The sequence below is a fragment of the Ovis canadensis genome, chromosome 2 (assembly GCF_042477335.2).
Source record: "Ovis canadensis isolate MfBH-ARS-UI-01 breed Bighorn chromosome 2, ARS-UI_OviCan_v2, whole genome shotgun sequence".
NCBI classification, from domain to species: Eukaryota; Metazoa; Chordata; class Mammalia; order Artiodactyla; family Bovidae; genus Ovis; species Ovis canadensis.
The window spans coordinates 46,245,222-46,264,414 of record NC_091246.1 but is presented as its reverse complement, the minus strand read 5'-3'; the positions used below and the strand labels follow the sequence as shown (position 1 = coordinate 46,264,414).

General features: G+C 40.4%; 1 non-coding gene across 1 annotated transcript; it reads left to right on the top strand.

Annotated features, from left to right (window-relative positions):
• Positions 1–17,618: 17,618 nt before the first annotated feature.
• On the top strand, positions 17,619–17,753 carry LOC138434956 (U4 spliceosomal RNA). Its single transcript, XR_011255002.1, has one exon. It is a non-coding gene; the product is annotated as a U4 spliceosomal RNA (small nuclear RNA).
• Positions 17,754–19,193: the final 1,440 nt, after the last annotated feature.

Below are 19,193 nucleotides of genomic sequence, written 5' to 3'. Positions count from 1 at the left end.
CTGACCTTTTCCAGTCCTGTGGCCACTGCTGAGTTTTCCAAATTTTCTGGCATATTGAGTGCAGCACTTTCACAGCATCATCATTCAGGGTTTGAAACAGCTCAACTGGAATTCCATCACCTCCACTAGCTTTGTTTGTAGTGATGCTTTCTAAGGCCCACTTGACTTCAATTTCCAAGATGCCTGGCTCTAGATCAGTGATCACATCATCATGATTATCTGGGTCGTGAAGATCTTTTTTGTACAGTTCTTCCATGTATTCCTGCCATCTCTTCTTAATATCTTCTGCTTCTTTTAGGTCCATACCATTTCTGTCCTTTATTGAGCCCATCTTTGCATGAAATGTTCCCTTGGTATCTCTAATTTTCTTGAAGAGATCTCTAGTCTTTCCCATTCTGTTGTTTTCCTCTATTTCTTTGCATTGATTGCTGAAGAAGGCTTTCTTATCTCTTCTTGCTATTCTTTGTAACTCGGCATTCAGATTCTTATAGCTTTCCTTTTCTCCTTTGCTTTTCACCTCTCTTCTTTTCACAGCTATTTGTAAGGCCTCCCCAGACAGCCATTTTGCATTTTTGCATTTCTTTTCCATGGGGATGGTCTTGATCCCTGTCTCCTGTACAATGTCACAAACTTCATTCCATAGTTCATCAGGCACTCTATCTATCAGATCTAGGCCCTTAAATCTATTTCTCACTTCCACTGTATAATCATAAGGGATTTGATTTAGGTCATACCTGAATGGTCTAGCAGTTTTCCCTACTTCCTTCAGTTTGAGTCGGAATTTGGTAATAAGGAGTTCATGCTCTGAGCCAGTCGGCTCCTGGTCTTGTTTTTGTTGACTGTATAGAGCTTCTCCATCTTTGGCTGCAAAGAATATAATCAATCTGATTTCGGTGTTGACCATCTGGTGATGTCCATGTGTAGAGTCTTCTTTTGTGTTGTTGGAAGAGGGTTTTTGCTATGACCAGTGCATTTTTTTGGCAAAACTCTATTAGTCTTTACCCTGCTTCATTCCACATTCCAAGGCCAAATTTGCCTGTTTCTCCAGGTGTTTCTTGACTTCCTACTTTTGCATTTCAGTCCCCTATAATGAAAAGGACATCTTTTTTGGGTGTTAGTTCTAAAAGGTCTTGTAGGTCTTCATAAAACCGTTCAACTTCAGTTTCTTCAGCATTACTGGTTGGGGCATAGACTTGGATAACTGGGATACTGAATGGTTTGCCTTGGAGATGAACAGAGATCATTCTGTCATTTTTAAGATTGCATCCAAGTACTGCATTTAGGACTCTTTTGTTGACCATGATGGCTACTCCATTTCTTCTGAGGGATTCCTGCCTGCAATAGTAGATATAATGGTCATCTGAGTTAAATTCACCCATTCCAGTCCATTTTAGTTCGCTGATTCCTAAAATGTTGACGTTCACCCTTGCCATCTCTTGTTTGACCACTTCCAAATTGCCTTGATTCATGGACCTGACATTCCAGGTTCCAATATGCCAGCAAATTTGGAAAACTCAGCAGTGGTCACAGGACTGGAAAAGGTCCGTTTTCATTCCTATTCCAAAGAAAGGCAATGCCAAAGAATGCTCAAACTACCACACAATTGCACTCATCTCACATGCTAGTAAAGTAATGCTCAAAATTCTCCAAGCCAGGCTTCAGCAATACGTGAACCGTGAACTCCCTGAGGTTCAAGCTGGTTTTAGAAAAGGCAGAGGAACCAGAGATCAAATTGCCAACATCCACTGGATCATCGAAAAAGCAAGAGAGTTCCAGAAAAACATCTATTTCTGCTTTATTGACTATGCCAAAGCCTTTGACTGTGTGGATCACAACAAACTGTTGAAAATTCTGAAAGAGATGGGAATACCAGATCACCTAACCTGCCTCTTGAGAAATCTGTATGCAGGTCAGGAAGCAGCAGTTAGAACTGGACATGGAACAACACAGTGCTTCCAAATAGGAAAAGGAGTACATCAAGGCTGTATATTGTCACCCTGCTTATTTAACTTCTATGCAGAGTACATCATGAGAAACGCTGGGCTGGAAGGACAACAAGCTGGAATCAAGATTGCTGGGAGAAATATCAATAACCTCAGATATGCAGATGACACCACCCATATGGCAGAAAGTGAAGAGAAACTAAAAAGCCTCTTGATGAAAGTGAAAGAGGAGAGTGAAAAAGTTGGCTTAAAGCTCAACATTCAGAAAATGAAGATCATGGCATCCGGTCCCATCACTTCATGGGAAATAGATGGGGAAACAGTAGAAACAGTGTCAGACTTTATTTTGGGGGCTCCAAAATCACTGCAGATGGTGACTGCAGCCATGAAATTAAAAGATGCTTACCCCTTGGAAGAAAAGTTATGACCAACCTAGATAGTATATTCAAAAGCAGAGACATTACTTTGCCGACTAAGGTCCATCTAGTCAAGGCTATGGTTTTTCCTGTGGTCATGTATGGATGTGAGAGTTGGACTGTGAAGAAGGCTGAGCACCGAAGAATTGATGCTTTTGAACTGTGGTGTTGGAGAAGACTCTTGAGGGTCCCTTGAACTGCAAGGAAATCCAACCAGTCCATTCTGAAGGAGTTCAACCCTGGGATTTCTTTGGAAGGAATGATGCTAAAGCTGAAGCTCCAGTACTTTGGCCACCTCATGCAAAGGATTGACTCGTTGGAAAATACTCTGATGCTGGGAGGGATTAGGGGCAGAAGAAGGGGACGACCGTGGATGAGATGGCTGGATGGCATCCCAGACTCGATGGATGTGAGTCTGAGTGAACTCCGGGAGATGGTGATGGACAGGGAGGCCTGGCATGCTGCGATTCATGGGGTCGCAAAGAGTCCGACACAACTGAGCGACTGAACTGAACTAAACTGAACTGATTGGTTCTATTTCTTTTTTCTTTTAATTTTTTATTTATTTCTTTTCATTTTGAGGAATGGACTCATGCTGTTGTGAAGGTTTCACAAGCCCAAAATCTGGGGGAGGCCAGAAGGCTGGAGACTCAGAAAAACGTTGCAGTTTTATTTCAAAGCCAGTCTGCTGGTGAATCAGGAAGAGACAGTATTGCAGATGAAATCTCTGGGTGACCTGCTGGCAGAATGCCCCCTGGAGGAGAGGTCAGCATGTTGTTCTAGTGGATTGGATGAGACCCACTCCCATTGCGGACTGCAATTTGCTTTACTGAAAGGCCACCAGAACTGCAGAAGAAGGTAAACTTCCAAACTCATTCTTTGAGGCCACCATTACCCTAATACCAAAACCAGACAAAGATACCACACAGAAAGAAAACTACAGGCCAATATCACTGATGAACATAAATGCAAAAATCCTTAACAAAATTCTAGCAAAGAGAATCCAACAACATAGTAAAAAGATCATACATCATGACCAAGTGGGCTTTATCCCAGGGATGCAAGGATTCTTTAATGTCCACATATCAATCAATGTAATACACCACATTAACAAATTGAAAGATAAAAACCATATGATTATCTCAATAGATGCAGAAAAAGCCTTTGACAAAATTCAACATCCATTTATGATAAAAGCTCTTCAGGAAGCAGGAATAGAAGGAACATACCTCAACATAATAAAAGCTATATATGACAAACCCACAGCAAACATTAAACTCAATGGTGAAAAATTGAAAGCATTTCCAGTAAAGTCAAGGCAAGGGTGCCCACTCTCACTGCTACTATTCAACATAGTTTTAGAAGTTTTGGCCACAGCAATCAGAGCAGAAAAAGAAAAAGAATCCAGATTGGATAAGAAGAAGTAAAACTCTCACTGTTTGCAGATGACATGATCCTCTACATGGAAAACCCTAAAGACTCTACCAGAAAATTACTAGAGCTAATCAACGAATATAGTAAAGTTGCAGGATATAAAATCAACACACAGAAATCCCTTGCATTCCTATACAGTAACAATGAGAAAACAGAAAGATAATTTAAGGAAACAATTCCATTCACCATTGCAATGAAAAGAATAAAACACTTAGGGATATATCTATCAAAAGAAACAAAAGACCTATTATAGAAAACTATAAAACACTGGTGAAAGAAATCAAAGAGGACACAAATAGATGGAGAAATACACCATGTTCATGGATCAGAAGAATCAATATAGTGAAAATGAGCATGCTACCCAAAGTAATCTATAGATTCAATGCAATCCCTATCAAGGTACCAATGGTATTTTTCAGAGGACTAGAGCAAATAATTTCACAATTTGTATGGAAATACAAAAAAACCCAAATAGCCAAAACAATCTTGAGAAAGATGAACAGAACAGGAGGAATCAACTTGCCTGACTTCAGGCTCTACTACAAAGCTACAGTCATCAAGACAGTATGGTACTGGCACAAAGACAGAAATATAGATCAATGGAACAAAATAAAAAGCCCAGAGATAAATCCATGCACCTATGGACTCCTTATCTTTGACAAAGGAGGCAAGAATATACAATAGAGAAAAGACAATCTCTTTAACAAATGCTGCTGGGAAAACTGGTCAACCACTTGTAAAAGAATGAAACTAGAACACTTTCTAACACCATACACAAAAATAAACTCAAAATGTATTAAAGATCTAAACATAAGACCAGAAACTATAAAACTCCTAGAGGAAAACATAGGAAAAACCCTCTCTGATATAAATCACAGCAGGATCTTCTATGACCCACCTCCCAGAGTAATGGAAATAAAAGCAAAAATAAACAAATGAAACCTAATTAAACTTAAAAGCTTTTGCACAATGGAAGACACTGTAAGCAAGGAGAAAAGACAGCTTCAGAATGGGAGAAAATAATAGCAAATGAGGCAACTGACAAAAAATTGATCTCAAAAATATACAAGCAACTCCTGAAGCTCAATTCCAGAAAAAATAAATGATCCAATCAAGAAATGTGCCAAAGAACTAAACAGATATTTCTCCAAAGAAGACATACAGATGGCTAACAAGCACGTGAAAATATGCTCAACATCACTCATTATCAGAGAAATGCAAATCAAAACCACAATGAGGCACCATCTCATGCCAATCGGAATGGCTGCTATCCAAAAATCTACAAATAATAAATGCTGGAGAGGGTGTGGAGAAAAGGGAACCCTCTTATACTGTTAGTGGGAATGCAAACTAGTACAGCCACTATGGAGAACAGTGTAGAGATACTTTAAAAAACTGGAAATAGAACTGCCATTTGACCCAGCAATCCCACTGCTGGGCATACACACAGAAGAAGCCAGAACTGAAAAAGACATGTGTACCCCAATGTTCATCGCAGTATTGTTTATAATAGCCAGGACATGGAAGCAACCTAGATGTCCATCAGCAGATGAATGGATAAGAAAGCTCTGGTACATATACACAATTGAATATTACTCAGCCATTAAAAAGAATGCATTTGAATCAATTCTAATGAGGTGGATGAAACTGGAGCCTATTATACAGAGTGAAAAAAGCCAGAAAGAAAAACACCAATACAGTATGCTAACACATATGTATGGAATTTAGAAAGATGGTAGTGATAACCCTATATGTGAGATAGCAAAAGAGACACAGATGTATAGAATGGTCCTTTGGACTCTGTGGGAGAAGGCGAGGGTGGGATGATCTGAGAGAATAGCACTGAAACATGTCTATTATCATATGTGAAACAGATCACTAGTCCAGGTTCGATGCATGAGACAGGGTGCTTAGGGCTGGTGCACTGGCATGACCCAGAGGGATGGGATGGGGAGGGAGGTGGGAGGGAGTTCAGGATGGGGAGCACATATAAACCCATGGCTGATTCATATCAATGTATGGCAAAAAAAAAAAAAAAACACTACAATATTGTAAAGTAATTAGGCTTCAACTAAAATAAATAATTTTTTTTTAAAAAAGGCCACCAGTTTACACATACATGTCACCCAACACACCCTCATACAAACACCTAGAATAAAGTTTGGCCAAAGAGTACCATGACCCAGCCGAGCTGACACACAAAATGAACCCTCACGATGGGTTTATTTCATTTCATTTCATGTGTCTATTTCATTTTTATTTTGGTTCAATTCAGTTCACCAAATATTTCACTTAATCAGTAGTTTCAGTAGACTATATTTCAGTAAAAGGAATTATAAAGATTTAATTGTGAAAGCAATAGCTTATGGTTTATTCATTTCTCCATTCAAGAAATATTTTTTGAGTATTAATTTTGTGAAAGCCTCTTGGTATGGTTTAATTCTGGAGAGAAACAGTTATCAAGACTTTTTTTTTATGGAAGCATAGTTGATTTACAGAACTATATTGTTTTCAGGTATACAGTATAGGGATTCAGCATTTTTGTGTGGTTCAGATGGTAAAGAATCTGCCTGCAATGCAGGAGAGTCACATTTGATCCCTGGCTCAGGAAGATCCCCTGGAGATAAATGGCAACCCACTCTAGTATTCTTACCTGGAGAATTCCATGGACAGAGGAGGCTGGTGGGTTATAGTCCATGGGGTTGCAAAGAGTCAGACATGACTGAGCAACTAACACTTTCATTTTCACTTTCATATTTCATTCTCACTTATTTCAAGATAATGGCTGGAATTCCCAGTGCTATATAATATATCCTTATTGTTTATGGCTGGAGAGAGGTCCCTGGCTTTGCCTTGGTTGTGTTGATTCTGGCAAAACCATCCATCTAGGCAGATGGCTGCCTGTGGGAAAACACCAGAGCTTCTACCTTGCTAGCTTCCTGAGGGTTTTGGCAAATGATGTGAAGGAGCCATGGGAGAGGAAAATGGGGAGACTAGTAAGATATCAATCTTAGGGACTGATCTTTTATTCCAGCATAGGACTTATCTGGTCCCTGGGAAATAAAGATCTTTGGACTAAAACGGTGCTTGGGAGAGAGAGGGTTGCTTGTTTGCTTGGTTTCCATTTAAGGCCAAGAGACCACCTTAGTGCCCAGGTTAAAAAAATCATATATGACTAACCTCCCTGGTGATCCAGTGGGTAAGAATTTGCTTCTAGAACAGGGGACACAGGTGCAACTAGGAATGGGAACTAAGATCCCACATGCTATGGGCATGTGGGATGACCCTCCCCAAAAGCCATGTCCATGTCAATTCCTGAAGCCTATAATGTGACTTTGTTGAGAAAAGGGTCCTTGCAGATGTAATTAAGTTAAAGATCTCAAGGTTAGTTCATCCTGGCTTACCTGGGTGGATTTTAAATCCAATAGCAAATGTCCCTATAAGAAACACACAGAGAAGAGTCACACAGAGGAGAAGGAGATATGAAGATCAAGGCAGATATTGGCGTGATGGGGCCACAAGCCCAGGAAATCTTGCAGTCACCAGAAGCTGGAAGAGACAGAGAAAATTCTCCACCAGATCCCCTGGAAGAAGCTCAGCCCTGCAGGATTTCAGACTTCTGGCTTCCAGAACTTTGAGAGAATATATTTCTGTTGGTTTAGCCAGCATGTGTATGGTAATTGGTTATGGGAACTTCAGGAAACAAATACAGAGTTTTCCTATCAACTGGCTTTGACTTCTCAGGGTCCTGGGAAGGGTGGCACTGGAGCACAACAGAGGATCTATGGGTGTAACTAGTGGAAGGCAGCTGTGCTCAGCAAGAGCAGCTGGACAGTGAGAACCAAAAGCATTGACGAGGCCCTCTATTCTCCTTCCTTAACAACAAGTGATGCTGCTATTATTGCCTCAGCACCAGAAGATTCTTTAACGGGACCTTTTAAGTAACACTAAAAAGAGAACTCAGGACTTCCCTGCTAATTCAGTGGTTAATAATCCACCTGCCAATGCATGAGGTGCAGCTTTGATCCCTAGTCCAGGAAGATCCAACATGCTTCAGGACAACTAAGCCCAGGTGCCATAAATACTGAGCCTGAGACCTATAGTCTGTGCTCCACAAGAAAGAGGAGCCACAGCAATGAGAAGCCCATGTAACACAACTAGAAAGTAGCCCCTGCTCGCTACAACTAGAGAAAGCCCACATGCAGCTACAAAGGCCCAGTGCAGCCAAAAATAAATTAAGTAATCAAATAAAAAGTGAAGTCAAACAATTCCAACTCCTGGATATAGCCCCTTTCTCCTGGGGTTGTATCAAACCAGATGGAGATGAGTTTGCCCTATGTCTGACCACATAGACTCACATCTCTTTGGGAAAATGAGAGAAAATAGTTGCCAGGAAGAAACAAGAAAATAGAAAGCAGGTATGGAGAGAAAGAAAATCTGGCCTGCCCCATTGAGGGGGTGTCTGCTCCTGACTTGTGCTGTGCTATACTGGTATGGTATGTGATTACCTTATATTTCTATTCATATGTTCTGGAGCCGATTATACAGAGTGAAGTAAGCCAGAAAGAAAAACACCAATACAGTCTAATAACACATATATATGGAATTTAGAAAGATGGTAATGATGACCCTGTATGTGAGACAGCAAAAGAGACACAGATGTGTAGAGCAGACTTTTGGACTCTGAGGGAGAGGGTGGGATGATTTGGGAGAATGGCATTGAAACATGTATACTATCATGTAAGAAACGAATCGCCAGTCTATGTTTGATGCAGGATACAGGATGATTGGGGCTGGTGCACAGGGATGATCCAGAGAGATGATATGGGGTGGGAAGTGGGAGGGGGGTTCATGTTTGGGAACTCAAGTACACCCGTGGTGGATTCATGTCAATGTATGGCAAAACCAATACAGTATTGTAAAGTAAAATAAAGTAAAAATAAAAATTAAAAAAAAATAAACAAAGGATGCCTTTTTTTCCCTCCAAAGGAAGCTGCTTATTGTTCTATGTTAAGAGAACAATGTTATCGAAAGAGATCCAGGAGTGAAGGGTTAGAGGAAGAAAAAGAGGTTTCATTGAGAGAGAACAGAGCATCCTCAGCAGAGAAACAGAACACAATGCCAGAAACCAGCTCTCACAGTGGCTAGGAACATAGAGGCAATCTGCTGCTGGAGGTCTCAGTTCTGCAGCTTCAAGGAGTCTAACATTCACTCGCAAACCCAGGAGTCAGGAGACGGAGCGTGGGAAAGTACAAGGCTGTGGTCACCCCACTATAAATTGCAGCGGTGACTAGGGACACAAAGACCCTTGAGAAAGCAGCTGCTTTCTTCCCAAGCACAGCTCACTCTCATGAGAGAAGATTACATAAGAGGAAACTTGCTCAGCCCATAACAAAGTGCATTAGCTTAGCAGATCTGTTTGTTTAATGAGTACCCATTTCTGAAGAATCCCATTTATCAAAGTGGCTCAGGCTTACTGATCAGCAAAAAAGCCTGTCAAAGACCCTTCAAAGATAGCATATAAAAAGTAAAAGCAAAAATATAGTCTAGAGCTTTGGGAAGTTTGGAATAAACACAAGAATCAAAAATAAATAGCAACTGAGAGGATGAACTGATTTTCTCAAGGCTGCATAGATGGATGTAGAAGGGGGCTGCCTCATTTCTCATTCAGCATGGCTGGGACAGGAAGGCAAGAAGAGCTGCCTAGGAGAAAAATGCCAGATGAAATCTCAAGGTTGGCCTGGGTTTAGGCAAATTATTTGCCAAAATATCAGTACAAACCATAAACTAGGGGATGCCAAGCATCAAAATTAAGTATATGGAATTCTGCCATTGAGTTCAGAGGGCAAGTGCAGGCCTAGAAAGAAGAGACAAAGTCAAGATGAGAAAACCTGCTAGATAATAGCAGGGTCAGTGCTTGGCTCAACCCCAGGGGGCACCATTCACACTGGGGTCAATATAAATTGCGTCCCACGTGGTTAGTTTGTGTGTAACCTGCAGTCCTTTGCATCTGTAGGTAGTGAAATGGACCAGGGAACAAAATAGAGAGCTGCTGCTGCTAAGAATGGAAGTTCTGCATTGTTTTCTGCTCTCTATTTTAAAAGCATAGATATTCTGGGATAGAATCAAGATAAGGCACTAACAGAAAGAAAAATGGTCTAGAAATGAGGAGTGCCTGCGTGCTCAGTTGTTTCAGACTCTGCAATCCTATGGACTGTAGCCCACCAGGCTCTTCTGTCCGTGGGATTCTCCAGGCAAGAGTACTGGTGTGGGTTGCCATGCCCTCTTCCAGGGGATCTTCATAACCCAGCGATCAAACCTACGTCTCCTGCATCTCCTGCATTGCAGGTAGATTCTTTACCCACTGAGCCAATTGGGAAGCCCCAGAAATGAGGAGACATAAGGTCAAATCACTCTCTGAGTAGCTGGTAATTCATTCAGTATTTTCTGAGTCTGACTCTTCATCTCTCAGAGGAGTTCAACAATACCTGTTGTGTTTCTCGGTCTTGCAAGATCAACTCAAATTTGATCGATGATAAATAAGTAAGTAATGCTTTACCAATGATGAGGTTACAAATGATGCTCTGGTCATGGTTAAGTAGGATGCTAAGAACTTTTAATGACCTACAAAGTCCCACAGTACATGTCTCCTTCCACCTCTCTGATCTCACCTCCTTACACCCTCACATCCTTCTCTCTGCTGTAGTCACTCTGACCCCTTCACCATTCCCTTAGTGCCCACTCCTCACACCTCTCCAGGGCTCTACAGATTACTCTTCGTTCTGCTTGGAAGGCTCACCTCCTGGATCAGCTTGCCTTTCTCCCTCATCTCCTTTAGCTTTGCTCGAAATGTCAACTTTCCAGTGAAGTTTCCCCCAAAGACACACTATTTGAAACTGCCCATATTCTAGCACTCCCTAACACCATCCCCTATTTCATTTTGTCTCCAAAACACATCACTCTCTAATACAAAATTTAGTTTACTTGCTATTTTATGTATATTCTTACTTATTCATTTATTTATTTGTCTGTGCTGGGTCTTAGTTGTGGCACACAAGATCTTCATTGAGGCATGTGGGATCTTAATTTTCAGCAAGTGGGATATAGTTCCCTGACCAGGGATAGAACCCTGGCCCCCTGCATTGGGAGTGCAAAATCTTAACCACCGGATTACTGGGGAAGTCTGGCTACTGTGTATATATTCTATCTTTTCTCACCTGGAAATCAGGGATTTTTTAAATATATGTTTTGTATCCTAAGCCAAAAATAAAATCTAGAAAGTTGGTAGGCACTCAAAAAATACTGGATGCACCAAACCAGCTTTACAACAAATGCTAAAGGAACTTCTCTTGGCAGGAAACACAAGAGAAGGAAAAGACCTACACAAAATAAACCCAAACAATTAAGAAAATGGTAATAGGATCATTCAGTTCAGTTCAGTCGCTCGGTCTTGTCCAACTCTTTGCAACCCCATGAACAGCAGCATGCCAGGCCTCCCTGTCCATCACCAAACCCCAGAGTTTATTCAAACTCATGTCTATTGAGCTGGTGATGCCATCCAACCATCTCATCCTCTATCATCCCCTTCTCCTCCTGCCCTCAATCTTTCCCAACATCAAGGTCTTTTCAAATGAGTCAGCTCTTTGCATCAAGTGACCAAAGTATTGGAGTTTCAGCTTCAACATCAGTCCTTCCAATGAATATATCAATAATTACCTTAAATATAAGTGGGTTAAATGCACCAACCAAAAGACATAAACTGGCTGGGAGGACGAAAACGCGTGCATGTATGCGCTTGCACTTATCACATCACTCTGCTTGACCTCCCCAATTGTATGTAATTATTTTATATTGTTAGGTTAATCATGTTTCCATTATGGCTTGCAGTTGTAATTATCTTTTATTTTTCGTCTGGCTATTGATTGTGAAAACTTATAAACATCTTTTACTATAGTGATTATGAAGCTATTATTCTCTTAATACTATTGTATCATGATTGATCAGCAGAGAGTAATAGAATTCTATATCACCAAAACTATCATTTAGTTAAAATCCAAATGTATATGAGAATCATCTTGGAATTTTTTGAAAAATACAAATGGCCAGGTATTGCTTTTTTTTTTTCAAAGCTCCAGATGTGTTTCTAATGAGCAGCCATATTTTAAAACAACTGGACTATATGATGACCATTTACTTTTATTTTAGTTTGTTTCATTTTTTCTGTCTCAAATCCAGTGCTCCCATTTCATTTAGTTTGTTTTGCAATTTCTCCATCTCTTCCTTTTTTCTGATGTTCTTTCTCAGGCCTTTATCAAGGATAGTATAAAAACTTTTGTATACGTGTGTGTGTTAGTCGCTCAGGTTGTATCTGACTCTCTGTGACCCCATGGACTGTAGCCCACCTAGCTCTTCTGTCCATAGTATGTATAATATAAATATTTTGGAAAACTTATGAATTTTTGCCAGGCTAAAAAATGTATGACATTTTTATTCCATTTGTTTGACTTAGCGTGAATAGAATGCTATTCTAATTTTAAAAACATAGCTATGCAACAAGTAACAAAGGTTTACTGACTATCACAGGGAACTATAGTATATAGACTCTAACAATAGTTTAATAATAGTAACTATTAGACTAATAATATATCAATAACTTCAGATATGCAGATGACACCACCCTTATGGCAGAAAGTGAAGAGGAACTAAAACGCCTCTTGATGAGAGTGAAAGAGGAGAGGGAAAAAGTTAGCTTAAAGCTCAACATTCAGAAAACTAAGATCATGGCATCTGGTCCCATCACTTCATGGCAAATAGATGGGGAAACAGTGGAAACAGTGGCTGACTTTATTTGGGGGGGGCTCCAAAATCACTGCAGATGGTGATTGCAGCCATGAAATTAAAATACGCTTACTCCTTGGATGGAATGTTATGACCAACCTACATAGCATATTGAAAAGCAGAGACATTACTTTGCCTACAAAGTCTGTCTAGTCAAGGCTATGGCTTTTCCAGTGGTCATGCGTATGTGAGAGTTGGACTGTGAAGAAAGCTGAGCGCTGAAGAATTGATGCTTTTGACCTGTGATGTTGGAGAAGACTCTTGAGAGTCCCTTGGACTGCAAGGCGATCCAACCAGTCCATTCTAAAGGAGATCAGTCCTGGGTGTTCTTTGAATGGAATGATGCTAAAGCTGAAACTCCAGTACTTTGGCCACCTCATGTGAAGAGTTGACTCATTGGAAAGACTCTGATGCTGGGAGGGATTGGGGGCAGGAGGAGAAGGGGCCAACAGAGGATGAGATGGCTGGATGGCATTACCAATTCGATGGACGTGAGTTTGAGTGAACTCTGGGAGATGGTGATGGACAGGGAGGCCTGGAGTGCTGCGATTCATGGGGTCACAAAGAGTCAGACACGACTGAGTGACTGAACTGAACTGATTACTACTAATATTAATAGTCATAATAATCTATAATGGAAAATAATCTGAAAAATAATATATGTGTATATCTATAACTGAATCACCTTGCTGTGCACCTGAAATATTGTAAGTCAACTATACTTCAATAAAATGCATATATTAAAAAAAAATACTGGATGAATGAAAGGGAGAAAGTCATTCAAAAACACAAATTCTCACTCATAACAGGATGGCTTTTGCCCTTCAGTTTTTTTCTGCATTATTTAAAATTTTTTTATTGGAGGATAATTGCTTTACAATGCTGTATTGATTTCTGCCATACAACAATGTGAATCACCCATAAATATATGTATATCCACTCCATCTTGAACCTCCCTCCCACCTCCCATCCCACCCTTAATTGAATTGACTCCACCCAAACAAATGTTTGTGTCAGCACTTTGTTATCTGTTCACTTGACTTTTGCTCTGGTTCCTTTTAATGCTAGAAAACATTTCATTAAAATTTTAACATATCCCCATTGGTTATTGCCCAGGAAATAAAATTTTTAAAATGTATGCTCAGTTATTCACCACATTTGCTGATGAATGAATTGAGACATATGATAAGTTTATGGTAGTAAATAAGAATGTATGGTAAGAGTCTCACAAGGCAGTGAAAACAGGTAGCATCACACTCTATAGAATGGAATGTTTACCAGACATTTAAGAAACATGTGTTGGTTATTGTAAAAGCAAAAAAAAAAATTGAAGTCCACTGACTTATCACTCATGCTTTGGGTTTTTCTTATAAAACATGTTGTTTGGGGACTTCCCTGGTGGTCCAGTGGCTAAGAATCTGAGCTCCCAACACAGGGGGCCCAGGAATTAGGTCCCACATGCCGCAACTCACAGTTAGAATGCCACAACTAACACCCAGTACAGCCAAATAAATAAATACATGTTTTTTAAAAACTATTGTCTTAACTCAGTAACTAGAGAAATCTGCTATTGCCGTAGAACTACAAAGCATATATAGAGCTCTGCCAACAAGATATCTATTTCCCCTTGGGGGTTATGTTCTCATTCAGAGTTATTATCTCTTGGCCTAGAACCTGGTGCAAAATTATTCTTAAATGACTTGCTTCTGGCTCAACTTTTTATGTAAGGACACAATTACCTTACTGTACGGTGGTTAAAGAAATTTTCCGACCTTCTGGGAACAGGAGAGTGTCTAGAAAAGAGGACACCTCTTCATCATCTGAAAATACATACTCGTAGCTTATTTTCTCAAACTGGTGAATACAGCAATGATAGGATGTGAATGTTCCCACTATATGAGTTCAGTTCAGCTCAGTTCAGCTGCTCAGTCATGTCCGACTCTGCAACCCCATGAACCACAACATGCCAGGCCTCCCTGTCCATCACCAACTCTCGGAGTTCACCCAAACTAATGTCCATTGTCGGTGATGCCATCCAACCATCTCATCCTCTATCATCTCCTTCTCCTCCTTCCCTCAATCTTTCCCAGCATCAAGGTCTTTTCAAATGAGTCAGCTCTTCACATCAGGTGGCCAAAGTATTGGAGTTTCAGCTTTAACATCAGTCCTTCCAAAGAACACTCAGGACTGATTTCTTTTAGGATGGTCTGGTTGGATCTCCTTGCAGTCCAAGGGACTCTCAAGAGTCTTCTCCAACATCACAGGTCAAAAGCATCAATTCTTTGGTGGTTAGTTTTCTTTATAGTCCAACTCTCACAACCATACATGACTACTGGAAAAACCATAGCCTTGAGTAGACAGATCTTTGTTGACAAAGGAATGTCTGCTTTTGAATATACTATCTAGGTTGGTCATAACTTTTCTTCCAAGGAGTAAGCGTCTTTTAATTTCATGGCTGCAATCACCATCTGCAGTGATTTTGGAGCCCAGAAAAATAAAGTCAGCCACCGTTTCCACTGTTTCCCCATCTATTTGCCATGAAGTAATGGGATCAGATGCCATGATCTTCATTTTCTGAATGTTGAGCTTTAAGCCAACTTTTTCACTCTCCTTTTTCACTTTCATCAAGAGGCCCTTTAGTTCTTCACTTTCTGCCATAAGGTTGGTGTCATCTGCATATCTGAGGTTATTGATATTTCTCCCGGCAATCTTGATTCCACCTTGTACTTCTTCCAGCCCAGCGTTTCTCATAATGTACTTTACATATAAGTTAAATAAGCAGGATGACAATATACAGCCTTGCCGTACTCCTTTTCCTATTTGGAACCAGTCTGTTGTTCCATGTCCAGTTCTAACTGTTGCTTCCTGACCTGCATATAGGTTTCTCAAGAGGCAGGTCAGATGGTCTGGTATTCCCATGTCTTGAAGAATTTTCCATTGTTAATTGTGATCCACACAGTCAAAGGCTTTGGCATAGTCAATAAAGCAGAAATAGATGTTTTTCTGGAACTCTCTTGCTTTTTTGATGATCCGGTGGATGTTGGCAATTTGATCTCTGGTACCTCTGCCTTTTCTAAAACCAGCTTGAACATCTGGAAGTTCATGGTTCACTCACTGCTGAAGCCTGCCTTGGAGAATTTTGAGCATTGCTTTACTAGCATGTGAGATGAGTGCAATTGTGCAGTAGTTTGAGCATTCTTTGGCATTGCCTTTCTTTGCGATTGGAATGAAGATTTACCTTTTCCAGTCCTGCGGCCACTGCTGAGTTTTCCAAATTTGCTGGCATATTGAGTGCAGCACTTTCACAGCATGATCTTTCAGGATTTGAAATAGCTGAACTTGAATTCCATCACCTCCACTAGCTTTGTTCATAGTGATGAACAAGGCCCACTTGACTTCACTTTCCAGGATGTCTGGCTCTAGGTGAGTGATCCCACCATCATGATTATCTGGGTCCTGCAGATCTTTTTTGTATAGTTCTTCTGTGTATTCTTGCCACTTCTTCTTAATATCTTCTGCCTCTGTTAGGTCCCTACCATTTCTGTCCTTGATGGAGCCCATCTTGGCATGAAATGTTCCCTTGGTATCTCTAATTTTCTTGAAGAGATCTCTAGTCTTTCTCATTCTGTTGTTTTCTTCTATTTCTTTGCACTGATCACTGAGGAAGGCTGTCTTATCTCTCCTTGCTATTCTTTGGAACTCTTCATGTCACAGTATGATTATATCCATAATACATGTTCCCACCCAGGAGGGAGATTCTAGGGACTTTGATTCGAGACAGGTTCAGCACAAGCATCCATCTGTATCATCACTGCAGAGAATAAGCATGACTGTACATCCCAGGAGGCGCTAGTGGTAAGGAGCCCTGCAAAAGCAGGAGACATAAGAGACGCAGGTTCGATCCCTGGGTCAGGAAGATGCCCTGGAGGAGGAAATGGCAACCCATTCCAATATTCTTGCCTGGAAAATCCCATGGATGAGGAATCTGGCAAGCTATCATGCATAGGGTCACAAAGAGTCAGACACAACTGAAGTGGCTTAACAACATTTTACATTTCACAAGACAATGGGAACATGTAGAATGTAGCCACCCAGGCCAACAGACAAGGTCAAGTGCCCCAGTGCAGCATAGCATGGTACAAAGAAGTCAGTCTTGAGAGAGGAAACTCAGGTTATGTTCCAGCTTTGTGTTAATGCACATGAGATCTGGTGATTTGTGGATAGCCGAGGCTCAATTTTCTCAGGTGCTATTTTTTTTCCCGGCTCGGCTGGATCTTTGTTGCTACTGTGGGGGCTTTCCCTAGTTGTGGTAAGCAGGTTTCTCATTGGGATGGCTTTTCTTGTTGTGGAGCACAGGTTCTAGGCATGTGGGCTCAGTAGCTGTGGCCCACGGTCTTTGTTCCTCTGTGGCAAGTGAGATCTTCCTTGACCAGGGATCAAACGTGTGTCCCCCAGATTAATAGGAGGATTCTTATCCCCTGCGCCATCAGGAAATTTCTCAACTATTATTAAATGTCGATAACGAAACCGACTTTGTTTTTTGCCTTAAAAATTGAAGGAGCAATGATACAATGTAGACAGAACAAGGAAACAAGTACTTTGTAAAGTATACAGGCTCTACAAATGTTCATCACATAATTAATTTCCTTAGAACTTCAGCACATGGAAAACCTCAAATTCCTGAGTCTTCCTTAAAAGATATGAACTTCATTTTATTTTTATTCTTGGTTCTTTGATGTTATTTTTTTAGTTATCACTATTAAGCAATACATTCAAGTACCTCAAAAAGCATTTAAAAAAAGAAAACACACAAAAAGTTATAACAGTGAAACATCTTCCTTCCCCATCCTCAAATTCCAACCACATCCTGTTACTAGGTTTGTTGTGTGTGTGTGTCTGTGTGTGTCTGTGTCTGTTTGTGTGTGTGTGAACTCTCAGAGCTCATGGGTACACACACAGGCAAAGACATTTATACATTTCAAAATAAAGCTTTGCATAGTGGCAGTATCACAGTCATTGAGTTTTATCTGAGTTGTGATTATTGCTAATTGAAACCTTTTCTCAAAATACATTCTCTGCCCTCCCCCTTTTTAACCATAAATGATGATACACTACATCTATTATTCTGTATTTTGCTTTTTTCTTAGAGAAACTTCCATATCAGTACATTAAAAGCTTTCTCATTTCTTTGAAAGTACCATATCTCTACTGTGTGTTTGCCAACAGAGGGTGTTATCAAATCTTGAAGGTTTTGCCAACTTGAGAGGTGAAAATGCTGTCTCAGTACAATCTCAAGTTATGTATGTGTGTTTAACAATTTAGTTCCTAAATGGACTAATAGGAGCTATTTACTATTTCTTTTTTTTTAATTGTCTCATTTTAAGTTATTATCTTTTTTCTTACTAATTTTAGAGGTTTCTTTATGTGTTAGGGAGATTAACCTTCTGTCTGTGATATGATTTGAGAAGTATTTTTTCTCAATTTGTCATTTGTCTTTTGAAATTGTCTATGGCATATGTGAGGCTTCCCTGGTAGATCAGCTGGTGGAGAATCCGCCTGCAATGCAGGAAACCCCTGGGTCGAGAAGTTCACCTGGAGAAGGGTTAGGCTACCCACTCCAGTATTCTTGGGCTTCCCTGGTGGCTCAGGTGGTAAAGAATCCACCTACAATGCAGGACACCTGGGTTCAATCTCTAGGTTGGGAAGATCCCCTGGAGGAGGGAATGGCAACCCATTCCAATATTCTTGCCTGGAGAATCCCTTGGACAGAGAAGCCTGACAGGTTACAGTCCATCGGGCAGCAAAGAGACATGACTGAGTGACTCAGTGCAGTAAATGGCATATGCTTGTATATACTTTATCATAACAGTTTTCTAAACTTTTACAAAGTCCAATTTATCAACCTTTGGTGTCTTATTTATTTGAGTTATGCTTAAAAAGGCTTTTCACTCCAAAGACCCAAGAATAATTTTCCAATGCTTTCCTCTAGTCCTTTAGTGAATTTGATTCTTACAGTTTAATATTGGGCTTATGCGAAACTTATGTGAGTGTGTTTAAGGAATAGACCCAATATTTTTGTCCCAACTAACTACTTATTGTCATTTGTAAAGCAGTACTTTTCCCCTACTGTTTCTGAGATGCCAGCTTCATCATATACGGAGTTCCCATGTGCCTTAAGTCTGTCTCAGGTGTTTGAGGACCAGAACTTTCAGTAAGTGATTCCATCAAAGGGAAATATCATTGGTTGGGGGAAACAAAAGGAGCATGATACTTTGTTGGGATCACTGTCACCAATTTGATCCTGTTCCCTTGTTCCTGATAATTTAATTTCTGTTGTAATACTCTGGAGGAACTGTGCTACAGGAGGTGGTGGTCTCTGGGCAGGTGCCACTTCTCCCTTTTCAGAGAGTAATTCATTATGAAATCGTATAGACATAACTTTGAAAGATAACAATGACTGGCCTGAGACTCTTTGTGCCTATTTATAGAAGGTATAAAAAGAGGCCTGATCCTGAAACCCATTTCAGCCTCAGTTTCAAAGCTCCTAGTATCCCTGGGAACA